Source organism: Nicotiana tomentosiformis, chromosome 12 (genome assembly GCF_000390325.3).
Source record: "Nicotiana tomentosiformis chromosome 12, ASM39032v3, whole genome shotgun sequence".
Classification (NCBI taxonomy): domain Eukaryota; kingdom Viridiplantae; phylum Streptophyta; class Magnoliopsida; order Solanales; family Solanaceae; genus Nicotiana; species Nicotiana tomentosiformis.
Window position 1 is genome coordinate 105,557,241 of NC_090823.1, and position 14,096 is coordinate 105,571,336.

The 14,096-nt window shown below is 38.6% G+C and overlaps 1 pseudogene; it reads right to left on the reverse strand.

The window, feature by feature from the left end:
- Nucleotides 1–112: 112 nt before the first annotated feature.
- LOC138903168 (uncharacterized) lies at nucleotides 113–11,410 on the reverse strand (annotated as a pseudogene).
- Between the last annotated feature and the right edge of the window lie 2,686 nt (nucleotides 11,411–14,096).

Below are 14,096 nucleotides of genomic sequence, written 5' to 3' on the forward strand. Positions count from 1 at the left end.
TAGATTATATATATTAACGGATAATTCAAATAAAAATAAAATTATTGAGATAAAAGATAATTAAATACATATTACATTATGGTAAAATTCAGATTAAATACTATATAAATATTCAACTTTTACCTCTAGCATGCTCCCATAAATAATCTATTAACGCATTACGAAGTACAAAATGAGTATCTTTATCCTTAATTCTTCTGTGTCGAGCTAAAAATTATTCAAATCGGTGATTTTCATCTACTACCATTTCTACCGTTGGAGGTGAACATTCTCAATCATCTTGAATTGGCGCATTAAGATCACGCTCATCCTCGATTATCATGTTGTGCAGTATAATACATATAGTTATTATATTATGTAGCACTTCTTTTCTCCAAAAATGTGATGGTCCTGCAACAATTGCAAAACGAGCTTGCAAAATTTCGAATGCACATTCAACATCTTTTTGACATGATTCTTGTTTCATCGCGAAATATTTCTTTTATGGCGAACGTGGGTCACGAATAGTTTGCACAAGTGTTGACCATTTTGGATATATATCGTCAGCTAATTAATAACCCATATCACATTATTTTCCTTGAATAACATAATGGGGGGAGAAGCAATACATACAGCAAGATTAGAAAACAAATGTGGTGACTCCAAAACATTAATGTCATTATTGGTGCTGGGTATACCAAAATATGCATTCCATATCCAAAGGTCATAATCAGTTATAGCTTCAAGAATTATGGATGGGGATCCACTACGACCTGTATATTGTCCAGCCCATGTTGTTGGACAATTTTTCCATCTCCAATTCATGCAGTCTAGACTGCATAACATTCCTAGAAAACCACATTGTTCACCGATGTGCAGAAGCCTTGCAACATCGTTAGTTGTTGGTGATCTCAATACTGCTCGCCAAAACACTCTACGATAGCTCGGCAAAATCTCTTCCTGCTTTCAATTGCAATCGACTCTCCAATTTTCACATATCCGTCATTGGCATCCGCTGGCACACCATATACCAACATTCTAAACACGACTATGATTTTTTGTAGAGTAGATAATCTAAATCTATCCACCGCATCAATGCGTTATTCGTTATCATGACCTTTAATTGCATCAACAATTTGAAGGAATAAATTCCGGGACATCCGATATCTATGACGAAATTATCCCTTATTAAAGCGGGGATTATCTGAAAAAGAATCAAGAAATAAATTATTATCAACACCTTCACGATCTCGATTGATTACCTAATGATCTGGAACGGAGCCAACTCTGCTAGGATCATTATTATGATTTTCTTGTAAACACTACAACATATAATTTTTCATCTGAATTGCTTCCATGCACAATTGCATATTAGCTTTGTTATCAAAAATTAAAGGTGATGATGAGGATGAGGATATGTAATGACCTGGCCGGTCGTTTCAAGAATTACAATCCTGTCTTCCCATTTACTGCTCAAGTAATAATTTTCAGTTGTTTTATGATTTATCGGGTTAATTGGTTCGGGTCCGGTGAGGTTTGGAATGATTTAGAACATTTAGTTCGAAGGTTTAAAACTTGTGTTGAAAAGTTTTTGTGGTGCTGAGGTAGATTATTTAGTACAAAGGTTGTAGAAATTTCTTACCGAAAATGCACCGATGTGTAAAGGAATTTTTTTGCCGAAAAAGGGTCATTTATGCGGCCCACTATGCGGTCGCAGAATCACTCTGCAGACCACATAATGGCTGCAGAGTGAATCAGGAGTGGGGCATGTGTGGAGGAACGTTTGCGGCGCATTATGCGATTGCAGATCAGTTATGCGGTGCATTATGCGACAGCAGAACAGGTCTGCGGACTGCATAACGACCGCATACTGAGGCAGTCTTGCCCAGTTCCTGAGGCCACATTTTGCGGCCATTTCGCGAGCCGCAAAAGCGTTATGTGGTCGCATATGCGACCGCAGAGTGTGTATCGGGGCTTAATTTTTCTGGTTTTATAAATCCGACCCCATTCTTATAAAAAAACTATTGGGGGTCATTTTGAAGGGTTTCATCTGATATTTTAGAGAGAGATGAGAGCATTTTAGAGAGAGAAAGTGAAGACTTAGTCATTTATCCATCAATTCTTGTCCAAGGTTTGAAAATTTCACAAGGATCTTGCTAGGGCTTCAAAGAGGTAAGAATTTATTTCTTCAATTCTTCAATTTCGGGTTTGAAGTAAAAGATGGATGATTAAGAGTATGCTTCTTGGGTGTGAGAGTATTAGTTATACATACACATACCAATAAGGTTTGTGGAAAGATTGTTGAGTTCAAATGGGTAAATATTGAGTTGAAAATGGTAGAAATCTTCAAAGACTTTAATTTAAGATTTGAGGGTCGAGTTGATGTCAGAATTTGGTAAAATTTATATGGTTGGACCCTTGGTTGGATGGGGTTTCATATTTTGTAACTTTTGTTTGGTTTCGAGATGTAAATTTTGAGTTAAATTTCGGATTTTGTTGGAAATATTAGTATGTTCATATGGAATAAATTCCTATGATTTGTATTGACTGAATTGAATTAATTGTGGCTAGATACGAGGCTTTCGGAGACCAATTCACGAGGCAAGGGCATAGCGAAGTAAGAAATTACACGGTTTGAGGTAAGTAACACTTCTAAACTTGGTTATGAGGGTATGAATCCCTAAAGTACATGTTGTATGAATTGTTTGGAGATGACGCACACGCTAGGTGACGGGCGTGTAAGCGTGCATCATAGGAATTGTGACTTAATTGATTCCGTGTAGTTGCATAATTAAATAAATGTCATTATCTGCATATTCTCCACGCGTTAGAGAAATTGAGCTGAAACTCAAGTTAAAGATCATGATTTGGCTATGCGCCTATATATTTTGGGACCCACATGGGTTATATTGTTGTTGAACTATTTGTTTAAATTTACAATTTTATACTCAATCACATCTATCACTTGGATATCATATCTCAATCTCTGTTGTCATTCATTGATACTTCATATCATCATGTCGGGTTGATTTTTCATGTTATTGAGAGCCCGAGAGACTGGAGATTTTGAGTGATAGTTATGTTTATTTATTTATGCCTGGATCTGGCTATTATAGCGCTTGGTATGAAGGAGCTCCTCCGGAGTCTGCACCCCCATAGTGAGCGTAGTATATATATATATATATATGGGATGGATCTTCCCTGGGCATGGATCTTGCCATAGATATATATATTTAGGGATGGATCTTCCCTGGGCATGGATCTTGTCCGAAGTATTTATATTGAGGGATGAATTTTCTCTAGACATGGATCTTGTCCGAATCATTGATATTTGGGGAAGGATCTTCCCCTGGGCTGGATTGGCCTTATACAATACTGAGTACTGACTATCAGTTGATGGATATACATATATATTTGGGATGGATCTTCCCTGGGCTGGATTGGCCATATATAGTACTGAGTGATTGAGTATTTTAGATCGTGAGTACACAGAGTTTTCACTAAGGTGCATCACATACAGTATGTACATTGGCATGTAGATACATAGATGTCATATTCCTCACATTATTGAACTTGAAAGCATGCCTACATTTTTGTATTGTTATTTCTATACTGGACTGTACCTGTTGAGCTCGTCACTACTTTTAGCCCAAAGGTTAGTCTTGTTACTTATTGAATTGGTTGTACTCATACTACACTCTGAACCTCGTGTGCAGATCCAGGTGCTCCCGGATACGGCGGTTGCTAGATTTCGGAATTTATTCTGTTGAGATTATCAAGGTAGCTGCTTGGCGTCCGCAGACTTTGACTCCCTTCCTTTTTAGTTATTGTACTGTTCTATATTTTCAGACAGTGATGTTATCAGTCAGACATTGTATTCATTTAGATGCTCATATACTCAGTGACACCGAATTTTGGGAGTATTTATATATGTATTTGTGAGTTTTTTTCCGCTGAATTTAGATATTATATTTTTAAACTTAAAAGATATGGTGGTTTATTGAGATTGTCAGCTTGCCTAGTATTGAGATAGGCGCCATCAAGACAGGTGAGATTTCGGATCGTGATAGGATGAAGATGATGATGAGTAATTTGAATCATCATTATTATTAGATGAACATCCCATATAGAAATTCATTTTCAGAAGACAGAAATAATAATATTTTAATTTATGTAGAAATAAATTAGATGGAAGAATATGATTTTCATAAATGGTGTTTATTTTTATACAGTGAAATTTTTTTCTAAAGATAAAATAGGAATAAGGATGAAATCCATCGGACGGTTGAGAATAGGACAAAATCCACTCGACGGCTGAGATCAAGATAAAATCTATCCTATTCTCATATACTAAATTATTGTGTCTGGTGAGTTGTTTATACATTGAATAATGTGTAGAGATATTTTTTCTAAAGATAAAATAAGAATAAGGATGAAATCCATCGGACGGTTGAGATTAGGACAAAATCCACTCAACGACTGAGATCGAAATAAAATCTATCATATTCTCATCTACTAAATTATTGTGTCTGCTGAGTTGTCTACACAGTAAATAATATGTAGAGATATTTTTTCTAACGATAAAATAAGTATAAGGATGAAATTCATCGGACGATTGAGATTAGGACGAAATCCACTCGACGGCTGAGATCAAAATAAAATTTATCATATTCTCATCTACTAAATTATTGTATTTACTTTTATCTCTATATATTGAGGTGCCAACATAACCTTCTATAACCACAATTGGCTTTTATTTTTCTTAAATATATAATCCAATGTTCCTCTAATCACTTGAAAAAATGTCCATTGGATCTGCAGGATACTGTGTAAATAAAAATATTCTATTATGCCGAATGCATTTAGATATTTCTCAAGATCCAATAACGGGTGTCAATCAATCCAAAGATCAATTTTGGGGTCGAGTCGTAGATGCATACAATAATGCAAGGGAAGATTTTTTGGGAGAGTCGCACCAAATAATTGTTGCAAAGTCGAATACAAATAATTGAGTAGGCAGTAAGAAAATTAAATGGATGTGCATGTCAAGTAGAAACTTTGCACCCTCATGGTGCTTCTGATCAAGATATTGTGAGTATTCATTTCGTAGTTACTTATACTTTATTTGTATATATTGACTTATTATTTTCCTTAAAAAGAATTAATATTGCAGCTTACACAAGCAAAAGCTTTACTTATGCAAGATCTGAACTTCAAAATAGATTTTAAATTTGATCATGTGCCGGCTATAATGAAGGATTTTGAGAAGTTTAACGATGGCGATCTTGGAAGGAAAAAAAAAAGAAAAGAAAGCAATGATATGCTAATATATCATCAGAGTTTGAGACTCCTACCCCTGATTCACCTTATCTATCATCTCCTAACTTATCATTATTTTCACTAAATTTAAATGAGGATATTGCAGGTGATTCCACATCATCACAATGGCCTAGTGGGGTAAAGAAAAAAATATGAAGAGAAAAATCGACGAAGGTTTATACGAAGATAGTCTAATTAAAAAATAATCGGAATGTTAAGGCGATGAATAATGCAACTAAGACAAATAAAAAAGAAATTTTTGTAACGACCCGACCAGTCGTTTTGAGCTCTAGCGTGTCGTTCAGCATTTTGAGGCCATGAGCAACTTCACTTCAAGTATTATGACTAGTACGTGTGATCCGAATTGAAATTTCGGAAGTTCAGAGTTGATTTGAAAAGCAAATTCTCATTTCGGAAGCTTTAAGTTGGAAGAATTGACTAAGATTGGATTTTTGAGTAAACAATCTCGGAATTGGGATTTGAAGGTTCCAACAGGTTCGTATGATGAATTCGGACTTGGGTGTATGTCCAGATCGGGTTTTGGATAACCCGAGAGCGTTTCGGCGCCTATTGTGGAAGTTGGAATTCTGGAAGAATTTCATAAATTTGGTTTGAAGTACATTTCAATGTTATCAATGTTTGTTTGGGATTTCGAGTCTGGGAATAGCTCCGTATGGTGATTCTGGTATTGGGAGCGCGTCCGGAAGTGGATTCGGAGGTCTGTAGGTCATTTTGAAGTCATTTGGCTAAAGCTAGAAATTTGAAGGTTTTTGAGAAGTTTGATCGAAAGTGGACTTTTTGATATCAGGGTCGAAATCCAATTCCGAAAGTTGGAGTAGGTCCGTAATGTTAAATATGACTTGTGTGCAAAATTTAAGGACAATCGGAAGTGTTTTGATAGGTTTCGGCATCGATTGTAGAACTTGAATTTTTAAAGTTCATTAAGTTTGAATTGGGATGCGACTCATGATTTCGATATTGTTTGATGTGATTTTAGGTCTCAAACAAGTTTTTGTTATGTTATGGGACTGATTGGTATGATTGGACGGGGTCTTGGGGGCCTCGGGTGTGTTTCGGGGTGGTTTCAGATCATTTGGAGCTGCTTGGGAACTGTTGTTGATGGTGTCTGGTGTCCTTCTTTGCGAACGCGAAGGAGGTCCCGCATTCGCGAAGAGAAAAATCGTGGGGCTGTTGAGATGGGCCTTTGAGAACGTGAAGGTTGAGACACGAGCGTGGTGAAGAACTTGAGAAACCTACGTGAACGCGAGTGGGGAGTCGCGAACGCATAGCAGGAAATGAGGACTAGGCCTGAGGATGTTTGGCCTATGCGAACTAGATGCTGGGTATGTAAATGCGAAGCAGTGAGGGCGGAAAGCTTCGCGAACGCGTCGTGAGGAACGCGAATGCGAAGGAGGTTTTCTGGGCCTGGGTTGGCTGAACTTCGCGAACGCGAAGGGGTTGCCGCGTTCGCGAAGAAGGAGTCGGACTAGGCAGTGAGATGTTTTAAGACGGGATTTTTGGCCATTTTCACTTCATTTTCTCTATGGGAGCCAGTCTTGGGGTAATTGTGGAGGTCCATCTTCATCATCTAGGTCAAGGTAAGCGATTCCCATTTATTGCAAGTTTAATACATAGTTTATATATGGATTTAGACATGGAAATTTACAGAAATTGTGGGGTTTTGGTAGGAAACCTAAAAATTGGTATTCTTGGATTTTGATCGCGAATTTGGGCATGAAATGGAGAATAAATTATATATTTGAGTTCGTGGGGTTATGGGTAAAGTTTATCTTCGAAAAGTTTCAGAATCCGGGCATGTGGTCCCAAGGGTGATTTTATCAACTTTTCGAACGGAGTTGGAAATTATTATAAAATAATTAATTATGAGTATTAGAGTATATTTTGATTCGGTTGCGTCATATTTGACTAGTTTTGGAGCGACGGGCATCAATTTGAATTGTCGGAGCAGCCTTGGAGTCGGTTATGGAATTTCGGAGCAAGGTAAATCTCATTTTGTCACAATCCAAAATTCTCACCTTCGGACCGTGATGGCGCCTAACATTTCACTTGCTTGGCAAGCCAACGTTAGGATAATATTAACCTATTTTTAAAAAAATATTTAAATTATTAATCATCAAAGAAACTAATGCGGAAGCAAAGTTTGAAATATAATGAAATAACCCATAAAAATAATGGTGTCTAAATACCATCCCAAAATTGGTGTCACAAGTGCACGAGCTTCTAGAATAAATACAAATAAAGGTTTGAATAAATAAAGCTGTATGGAAATAAACACACAGCTAAAGTAAAATAGATGGGGACTTCAGAACTGCGGACGCCATGCAGTTATACCTCAAGTCTCCTCTGGTAGCTGAAATCCGAGCAAGTCTATGGTACACCGCTGGGACAAACTCCAAAATCTGCACAAGATGAGCAGAGCGTAGTATCAGTACAACCGACCACATGTACTGGTAAGTGCTAAGCCTAACCTCGACGAAGTAGTGATGAGGCTAAGGCGGTTCACTTACATTAACCTGTACGCAATATTAATAACAACAATAAATAATAGAAATAAATCAGGCAACTTATTTATAATAATTGAAGCCAACTCAATAGTCATAATCCATTATTATTTCAACCAATTCTGTTGCACCGTGCAACCCGCTCTCACAATATATTCACATTCAATTCTGTTGCAGCGTGCAACCCGCTCTCCCAATATATTCCTTTTAATCAAGTCTGTCATATATTTATTTCAATCAAGTATATATATATATAGACTTTTAAATAAGTCTGTTGGGACGTGCAATCTGATCCCCCAATATTGACTTTTAATAAGTCTGTTGCGACGTGCAATCCGATCCCCCAATATTGACTTTTAATAAGTTTGTTGCGGAGTGCAATCTGATCCCCCAATATTGACTTTGAATAAGTCTATTGCGGCGGGCAATCCGATCCCCCAATATTGACTTTTAATAAGTCTGTTGCGGCATGCAACCCGATCCTCCAATATGGACTTTTTAATAAGTCTGTTGCGGCATGCAACCCGATCAATATTCTACTCAAAGCATCGACCACCATATTGGCCTTTCCGGGGTGATACAAAATGGTGATATCATAGTCTTTCAACAACTCCAACCATCTTCTCTACCTCAAATTAAGATCTTTTTGTTTGAACAAATACTGAAGGCTGCGATGATCAGTAAATACCTCACACGAGACACCGTAGAGTTAATGCCTCCAAATCTTCAGCGCATGAACAATGGTTGCCAATTCTAAGTCATGAACAGGATAATTCTTCTCGTGAACTTTCAACTGCCGCGACGCATATGCAATTACCTTGCCATCTTGCATTAATACTGCACCCAGCCCAATGTGAGATGCGTCACAATATACCATATACGATCCTGAACCTATGGATTATACCAACACTGGAGCCGTAGTCAAAGCGGTCTTGAGCTTCTGAAAGCTCAACTCACACTCGTCTAACCATCTGAATGGGACACCCTTCTGGGGTAGTCTGGTCAATGTGTTTGCTATAGATGAAAACCCTTCCACGAACCGATGATAATAACCTACCAAACCCAGGAAACTCCGGATCTCTGTAACTGAAGTAGGTCTAGGCCAATTCTGAACAGCCTCAATCTTCTTAGGATCCACCTTTATATCTTTTGACAATACAACATGCCCCAAAAAGGCAACTTACTCTAACTAAAACTCACATTTTGAAAATTTGGCATATAACTGATTATTCTTCAAGGTGTGAAGCACACTTCGAAGAAGCTGCTTATGTTCCTCTCGACTGCTGGAGTAAATTAAGATATCATCAATGAATACAACCACAAAAGAATCAAAATAAGGCTTGAACACCCAATTTATCAAATCCATAAATGTTACTGGGAAATTTGTTAACCCAAATAACATCACTAGGAATTCGTAATGCCCATACCGAGTTCAAAAAGCTTTTTAGGGACATCAGATGCCCTAATCTTCAACTGATGGTAACTAGACCTCAAATCGATCTTCGAAAATACCTTGGCACCCTTAAGTTGATCAAATAAGTCATCAATTCTTGGCAGCGGATATTTGTTTTTGATAGTGGCCTTGTTCAACTGCCGATAGTCTATACACATCCGCATAAAGCCATCTTTCTTCTTTATAAATAATACTGGTGCACCTCAGGGCTAGACACTGGGTCTAATGAATCCCTGGTCAAGCAAGTCTTGTAACTGCTCTTTCAATTCTTTCAACTATGGCGGGGACATACGATATGGTGGAATAGAAATGGGCTGAGTGCCCGGAGCCAAATCAATACAGAAGTCAATATCTCTGTTGGGTGGCATCCCCCACAGATCTGCAAGAAAATAGTTCTGGAAATTCACGAACAACTGGTACCGAGTCCATGAAGGGACATTCGCACTGGGATCGCGAATATAAGCCAAATAGGCTAGATACCCTTTCTCTACCATACACCGAGCTTTCATATAAGAAATAACCATGCTGGCAGAATGGCCAGGAGTTCCTTTCCACTCTAACCGAGGTAACCCCGGCATAGCTAGGGTCACTGTCTTGGCATGACAATCCAATATAACATGATAAGGGGACAGCCAATCCATACCCAAGATGACATCAAAATCTACCATATCAAGAAATAGAAGATCCACACTAGTCTCAAGATTACCAATAGTAACCACATATGAGCGATAGACATGATCTACTATAACAGAGTCTCCCACCGATGTAGATACACACACAGAAGCACTCAGAGAATCACAAGGCATAACCAAATATGAAGAAAAATAGGAGCACACATAGGAATAAGTAGATCCTGGATCAAATAGAACTGAAGCATCTCTATGGAAAACTGGAATAATATCTATGATCACAGCATCATATGACTCGGCCTCAGGCCTAGATGGAAAAGCATAAAATCAGGGCTGGGCCCCACCACTCTAAACTGCGTCTCTCGGATGGCCTCTAACTGGCTGGCCTCCAACTCTAATGGCCTGACCTCCACCTCTAATAGCCTGACCTCCACCTCTAGCTACCTGACTCTTACCTCTAGCTTGCTGAGCAGGCGGTGAAGCAACCAGTGCCGGTATAATGGCACGAGAATCTTGCCGAGATATGTTACTTGCTATTCTAGGGCAATACCTCCTGATATGACCAATGTTCCCACACTCATTACACCCATCCTGATGTCATGGCTGCTGAAGCTGAAGCTGACCCAAATGGACCGGATAACCGATGTAGTAACTCTGTAGTGGTGAAGCACTAATAGGAGATAAATGTGCATTGAATGCCGGCTATCCAGAGTAAGGCATAATAGGACCGTGACTCCCTGAAGCACCGGGAGATGCATTAAGTGATGAATGAAATGGTCTGGGAGGATGACCCCTACCAAAATTACCCCTGCCTCCAGACGAGGCACCACTGAAACCACCGAACTGACAAGGCCTCTTGTCAGACCTCTGCCCTCTCTATTGTGCAAGAACCATCTCGATTCTCCTCACGATATTAGCAACCGCCTGAAAAGAAATTTCACCTCCAGTCTCCTTGGCCATCTGAAGCCTGATAGGGTGAGTGAGTCCTCAATAAACCTCCTTACTCTCTATCCCTCCGTAGGTAGTAAAAGGAGAGCATGACGGGCCAAATCCACAAAACGGGACTCATACTGAGTAACAGTCACACTGCCCTGCTGTAAACAGTCAAATTGCTTGCAGAATTCCTCTCTCAGTGTGATAGGGAGGAACCTCTCCAGAAATAGCTGAGAGAACTGCTCCCAAGTAAGTGCAGGAGATCTGACTGGTTGGTTCAATGTATAATCTCTCCACCACCTCTTGGCGGAACCCGTCATCTGAAATACAACAAAATCAACCCCATTAGTCTCAACTATACCCATGTTCCGCAACACCTCGTGGAAGCGTTCAAGATAATCATGTGGGTCCTCAGAAGGTGTACCACTAAAGTGAACTGGAAAGAGCTTGGTAAACTTATCCAATCTCAATAAGGCCTCAAAAGACATGGCAGCCCTATCACCGATATGTGCCGCAACAACTGGCTGAACTACCCCAACTGGCAGGGCTACTGGAGCTTGATTCTGGGGAGCCATCTGCTCTGGAGCGGGAGTAGTGTGAGTTTGTGCTCCTCCCCTAGCCTTTGAAACGGCTGGTGCCATTGGAAATGTACCATTCTGGGCCACACCCTCCATAAGACTCACCAAACAGACTAGAGCGTCCTGAACCACTGGAGTAGCTATGAATCCTTCCGGGACCTGAACTGGTCCAGCTGGTACATTCTGAACTGGAACCTCCTCCTGAAGGTCCACCGGAGGTTCTACAACAGGTGCAGCTGCTCGAGCTCTGGACTGAGCTATACCTTGGCCTCTGCCTCGGCCTCTAGTACTACCTCGACCTCGACCTCTACCCCTGACCATAGTAGCCACCGGGGGTTCTGGTCCCTGTCCATCGGCAGAGGTATTACGTGTCCTCACCATCTGTGAGAGAATAAGAGTAGAATGATTCAATCATCGATGATAGAATAAAATCGCACGACAAAATAAGAAAGAAGTGATATTGTACCTAAACTTCATAGCCTATGAGAGATAAGTACAGACGTCTCCGTACCGATCCTTCAGACTCTACTTAGCTTGCTCGTGACTCGTGAGACCTATGTAACCTAGTGCTATGATACCAACTGTCACGACCCGAAATTCCCACCTTCGGACCGTGATGGAGCCTAGCATTTCACTTGCTAGACAAACCACTATTATAATAATATTAACCAATTTTTAAACAATCTTTAAATTATTAATCATCAAAGAAACAAATGCGGAAGCAAAGTTTGAAATATAGTGAAATAACCCATAAAAACAACGGTGTCTAAATACCATCCCAGAATTGGTGTCACAAGTGCACAAGCTTCTAGAATAAATACAAATAAAGGTTTGAATAATATAAAGTTGTATGGAAATAAACACACAGCTAAAGTAAAATAGGCGGGGACTTCAAAACTGCGGACGCCATGCAGTTATACCTCAAGTCTCCTCTAGTAGCTGAAATCCAAGCAAGTCTATGGTATGCCGCTGGGACCAACTCCAAAATCTGCACAAGAAGTGCAAAGTGTAGTATCAGTACAACCGACCCCTTGTACTGGTAAGTGCTGAGCCTAACCTCGATGAAGTAGTGACGAGGCTAAGGCGGTTCACTTACATTAACCTGTACGCAATATTAATAACAACAACAAATAATAGAAATAAATCAGGTAACTCATTTATAATAATTGGTGCCAACTCAGCAGTCATAATCCATTATTATTTTAACCAATTCTGTTGCAGCGTGCAACCCGCTCTCACAATATATTCACATTCAATTCTGTTGCAGCGTGCAACCCGCTCTCCCAATATATTCCTTTTAATCAAGTCTGTCATATATTTATTTCAATCAAGTAAATATATAGACTTTTAAATAAGTCTGTTGCGGCATGCAATCCGATCCCCTAATATTGACTTTTAATAAGTCTGTTGCGACATGCAATCCGATCCCCCAATATTAAATTTTAATAAGTCTGTTACGGCGTGCAATCCGATCCCCCCAATATTGACTTTTAATAAGTCTGTTGCGGCGTGCAATCCGATCCCCGAATATTGACTTTTAATAAGTCTGTTGCTGCGTGCAATCCGATCCCCCAATATTAACTTTTAATAAGTCTGTTGTGGCGTGCAACCTGATCCTCCAATATGGACTTTTTAATAAGTCTGTTACGGCGTGCAACCCGATCCTCCAATATATCCATTTCAATCAATTCTTATAGAAGAAATTTTCCCAATAAATGCAACAATTAATATAAAATTATAAGACAACAAACATACAATAATTATGATTTAATTATGAAACAAACAATGACAAATAGAAAATTATTGTGGAAATCGGGGGGAAAATAGGCAGTTTAATATTTAATATGCTAAATGTCAAATAACAATTAAAACACATAATTCAAATAGCATGTAACAATTAATGCAGGAATTCAAGAATTTATATTTGACAAAGAATAGGAGAGAAATAATTATTATAATAATTAATTTATGATGTAAAATAATTTATGATTTTTCAAGTAAGCAGGCAAATAATTAATTTCACGACGTATAAATACTCGTCACCTCGCCTATACGTCGTTCACATGCTTTTCACATAACAAATAATTTAAGGGTTCTATTCCCTCAAGTCAAGATTAACCACGAAACTTACCTCGATTTGTAAATTACAATCAATTATTCAACCACAGCTTTTTCTTTTAAATTTGTCTCTGAAAGCTTTAAATCTATTCACAAACAATTCGATATATTCAATACTAATCATAGGAATTAATTCCATATGAATTTACTAATTTTCTGGATAAAAATCTAAAATTTATTTAAATATTCGACAGTGGGACCCACATCTCAAATCCTAGAAAACTCATGAAATCCGAACACCTGTTCTGATACGAGTTCAACCATACAAAAATTGTCCAATTCCGATATCAAATGGACCTTCGAATCTTAACTTTTCGTTTTTGAAAGATCTTATAAAAATTTCAATTTCTTCCATCTAAATTCGAAATAAATGATGAATATAAACATGGATTTGTGAAATATAATCACTTTTGGTTAAATAACACTTACACAATTCAAAGTCGTGAAAATCCTCCTTGAAATCGCCCAAATCCGATACTTGAAACTCAAAAATGAGTAAAAATAGCGACTTCCGAATTTATGGGCTCTGTCTAGTCATTTTTGCATCTGCGGATAAAAGTTCCGC